The sequence below is a fragment of the Brassica napus genome, chromosome C4 (genome assembly GCF_020379485.1).
Source record: "Brassica napus cultivar Da-Ae chromosome C4, Da-Ae, whole genome shotgun sequence".
In the NCBI taxonomy this organism is placed as follows: Eukaryota; Viridiplantae; Streptophyta; class Magnoliopsida; order Brassicales; family Brassicaceae; genus Brassica; species Brassica napus.
Window position 1 is genome coordinate 41,847,246 of NC_063447.1, and position 4,525 is coordinate 41,851,770.

A 4,525-nucleotide genomic window follows, 5' to 3' on the forward strand; every position below is an offset into this window, starting at 1 on the left:
TTTTTTGTTATTGTATTTTAAAATTCAAAACTTATTTATATATTATATAATTTCATTTTAATTCGGCCAAAAAAAAATTTCTATTCGATTTAATTTCAATTAAAATTTTATTAATAAATTAAATAAATATAATTTTTATTTATAAATTCAGTAAATAGAAAACAAAGTAATTGCGTCGCTAATTCCCGATGTATTAACGAGGAAAATTAACGACGAAATATCGAGGAACAATTAACGAGGATTTTACGTGGATTTAGTTACGATTCTATTACGACGAATTGTTTTCGTGTTCCTTACGTTTTTATTACGACGAATTTATTTAGAGTTTTTTGCGGGTCTTTTACGACGAATCATTTACGAGTTTCTTACGAGGAAGCACAACGACCGCGTTACGTGGAAACCCCACGTGGTCTTTACGACGAAAACTTAATTCTTCTTACGAGGAAAATATAACCTCGCTAATTAACGAGGAAATGGCGACGAATCTTCTCTTACGACAATCATATAACGACGAAACGCCTTTCATCGCCATTTCCTCGTAAGCCTTCTTTTCCGAGGAAATAACGACGATTTTGGCCGTCGTTAAATTTGTGTTTTCTTGTAGTGGTTTTATGAAAGTTTTTCAAAACAAACTTTACGAAATTCGTTTTACGGAAGATTGTTTTGTAATGTGTTTTTCTGTATAAACCTTCCGAAAAAACGTTTTTCCGGTTATTTCTTGTTTGGATAGAAATCTCCTTTTTCTTTTCTGGGAAGAAACAAACGATGTTTGTTATCTCAATATTTTTGGCTTATTCTTGCAAATGATATAATTCTCAGAGGATTTTATTCGCTGGTTATACTAAGACCGATTTTAGTCCCAACACTAGCATGGCAGAAGCATGTATGGATGAGTTATGTTTTAAAAAAAATCTTCTGCAGCCTAATTAATCTCCAACATCATATTATGAAACGAAGAAGCTGGCAGGTGCTTGAGTTACCCATACATAAGATTGATGTATGTGAGGCTATTTTCGAAGGGAGAATATCTGAAGTTTCTCAACCGTCGGTTTCTAACTCTGATGGATCACGAGAATTGAAGCACAACATCAGCTCCTTCTCGCATCCTGTTAAACAAAGCCTATTTGAAGGTTAGATTCTTATTATTACAGTCTTGATTATTACATACTGATGTGTTATGTTTTGATTAGTGTACAAGATTATAATTTGTTTGCTGTGTTGTGTTTTGCTTAGAGTAAGAATTTGATTATTACAAACTGATGTGTTATGTTTTGATTAGTCTTCCATTTATCGATAAACTTTGCACATTTGTATAGTTTTGAACCTCAAATTGCTCCAGAATCTTTAAAGTTGCTCAAAACATACCTAAACCTTAAAAAACTCTAAAACGACACTACATATACATATACTATCATGGTCAAAACAAGTAAAAACCATGATATAACAACTCTCCCATACTTATCATGTGCTTGCCTTCGAACAAAACATAAGATGAACATGTAAAAGAAGTTTGAAAACATGAGAACTCACATGTTCTTTAGAACCACCACCATCACCTCTGCAATGTTGCAAGCTACGTCAAATAAGTACCAACCTTAGAAGTCACTTCCATGTACTTGATCGCTGCTTAGTAACCTGACCATCCAGCCCGCAGCTCACCAAACACAATCTGACATACCCCTCTACTAACCTCATTTCTGAAATAAAAGTGTAGGCTCATCTTGGGAATATCGACACAAGACACTAGACTCTTACCAAAAAAAGTTTATGAACACACATGTAGTCTTCTCTTGTCTCTCTCTCTCTCTGTATCTGTCTCTTTCTCTTTCTCTTTCTGTCTCTCTCTCTCTCTCTCTCTCTCTCTCTCCAATTAGTCCTTTCTTTGAAGGATATTATTTTATTTTTTTAATTGATTGAGATTTTTGGTCACTCTATGAATCAACCTTTAATGATTGCAACCACAAGCTCATGTTCACTTCATTCTGACCTTTATCCTTTTTTCATCATTGTTTATACTCTGACGGGGAGAGAGAGGGAACCAGAAACACACAGCCTTTTACCTTGCAGACCCGAGCGATGAATCCGATCCAGAATATACCAAGTCCCAAGACCAGCTATTGTGTTGAGTATGTTGGAGGTCAGCTTTGGTTCCTATAGACATTCTTAGCAAGCGCGAATGTTACTGGTATGTCGATCCACTTTGGTGTTTCCATTCAGTACTCCATGCAGTCAATAACTCATAGAATGGTGGTAGAGAGTGTTTAGGCGGTTTGTTCCAAGAAAATTTTTACCGTCCCCTTTTGACTCAATAAAAAGACTCACTGTCACTCAAAATAGAACGCAATGTCAATAGAAACTTCCCCCATACTTAAACAACACTGAGTGTTATACAGTCTGAGATTGGCGAAATAAATAAGTAAAACTTAAAATAAAATCTAAAGAATTCGAGTACGTACCTGAGAACAGAGGGAGTTTTGACGGACGGACTTAAGTGTTGATCGATGCCCATGAAGAAGGGAAGTGTTGACTGACACCTAGTGGGTGTCGACCGATGCTGGTAGTCAACTCTTCTTCTTCGTTTTTTTGAATAGAGAAATTACCTATTGTGGGTTGCCTCCAACTCATCGCTTGTTTACATTCATTAGCTCGACGTTGGAGACCAGATTCAGTTTAGATGAGATTGGAAACTTGCTCCAAAACAATTCTCAATGTCCAATATCTTCATCTTCAACCTATTACTCATGAAAGCCTTCATAGACTCTTCTTCTTTGTCTATCATCTCAGAAGTGAAAACCAATCGAATTTTTGCAAATAGGTGTGAGAAACCTCTGCTATGCACTATGTACTCTATGACACCTTCTGAGAAGCTATGAGGAATCAGTGTCAACTGAGAACCCCCTTATGAATTGGATGGCTTACTTGTGAATTTGAGTTCTAGGATTGTTCCTAACAAACCTTTAGCATCTATTTATTTAAGTTTTGAGTACATGTTTGAATATCCATGAGTGGCAACTGAGTCTAGCATTTTTACCAATCGTTTTGAACTTCATTTACTTTATGTTGTTTACTGCTTTCTTATTTACTGTATAGTTTAATCTGAAATTAAAATCTATCGTGTAAAATATTGAGTATATGTGGATAAGATCCTCAAATACTACGATGTCACTGTTATTTTATAGAGTTGCTTGATGTAACTTGAGTATATCAGTCATCTATAAATAAATGATACTTAATCTAAAAAAGACACATTCGCAATCACACATAAGTCGGCAGGATAACTAAAGGTTATATAGCTTGAGTATTTTTGCCGAGTTCTTTATTCTCTACCGATTTTTTTTTTTTTTTTATAATCAACAAATTTATTTTTTTATCTTGAATACGACGAATTTAGACTAAACAAATTTTCCAAAAAAGAAAGCTGCAATAAAAAAAGGATAGCGAAGGAGGGAAGATATTAGGTGAAAAGTATGGGCTACAGCTGCAACTCGATGTACAAATAATCCGTGACAAATAAAGATTGTTTAGGTCGAGAAAAAGTGTGCGCATTGAATTCTACCAAACTTTAAATCCGTTGAAATTGAAACTGAAGAGCAGTGGCAAAATATTTTAGAGTCAATTAGCTAAAAAACCATGAAAAAATTGGAAATTAGTTAAATACGCATTATGTGACAAGTTGTGTGTCTATCAACAAAAATAACAAGGTGTGAGATTTAAGGTATTGAATTAATTTTGGGAAAAGTTGTGTATATGAGATGCAATTTCACAATATTTTATGCATCATTAAATAATTAAAACTAAAATGTTTTAACCATTGTCTTGTTAACACGTGGAATGAGAAGTTGCTGGGAGTTTCTTCCCACTACTAATTTAAGGATCGATTGCTGTTTTTTTTCTTAACTTTTTCTTTGATTACTTTTCTCTAAATGTGCAGATACTACTAAGAGCACCTCCAATGGGGTTCTACCCATTGGAGTTCTAAAGATTCATATGTGTATAAGTATATGTTGTATATGTGTATGTATGTGTGAGATCCATTATTTTGTGGAGAATCTCATCCTTAAGGTTCTAAGAACACCTTCGCAAATACCCAACTTGGATTTCCTATTTTTTTTTGTCTGATTTAAAGAAAAAAAAAATTAAAAATGAACTAATCGCGGGTCGCCACATGTCAATGGGACTCGCGAAACAGTGCAAAATACGTCGTTTATTTCGCGACAAGAGACAGCCGTCTCTCCCTTTTTGATGGGCCCCACACCACTTTTTCCTCTAAAAACCCTCATTGCATCCCGCGTTGAGGATGCTTTAAAAGCTTTGTTTTAAAAACCCTAAAGGTAGAGTTCTCCACAAAATAATGTATCCCACACCTGCATACACATATAGAACATATACTTATACATATATGAATTTTTAGACTAAGGTGTGACAGAGTCAAAAATGGCTACGAAGGCGTCACATTTTTTTCTTCTTCTGTGTTTATCTTATTCCTCTCAAGTTCGAGCAACACACCGCATACTAGGTTAGTACA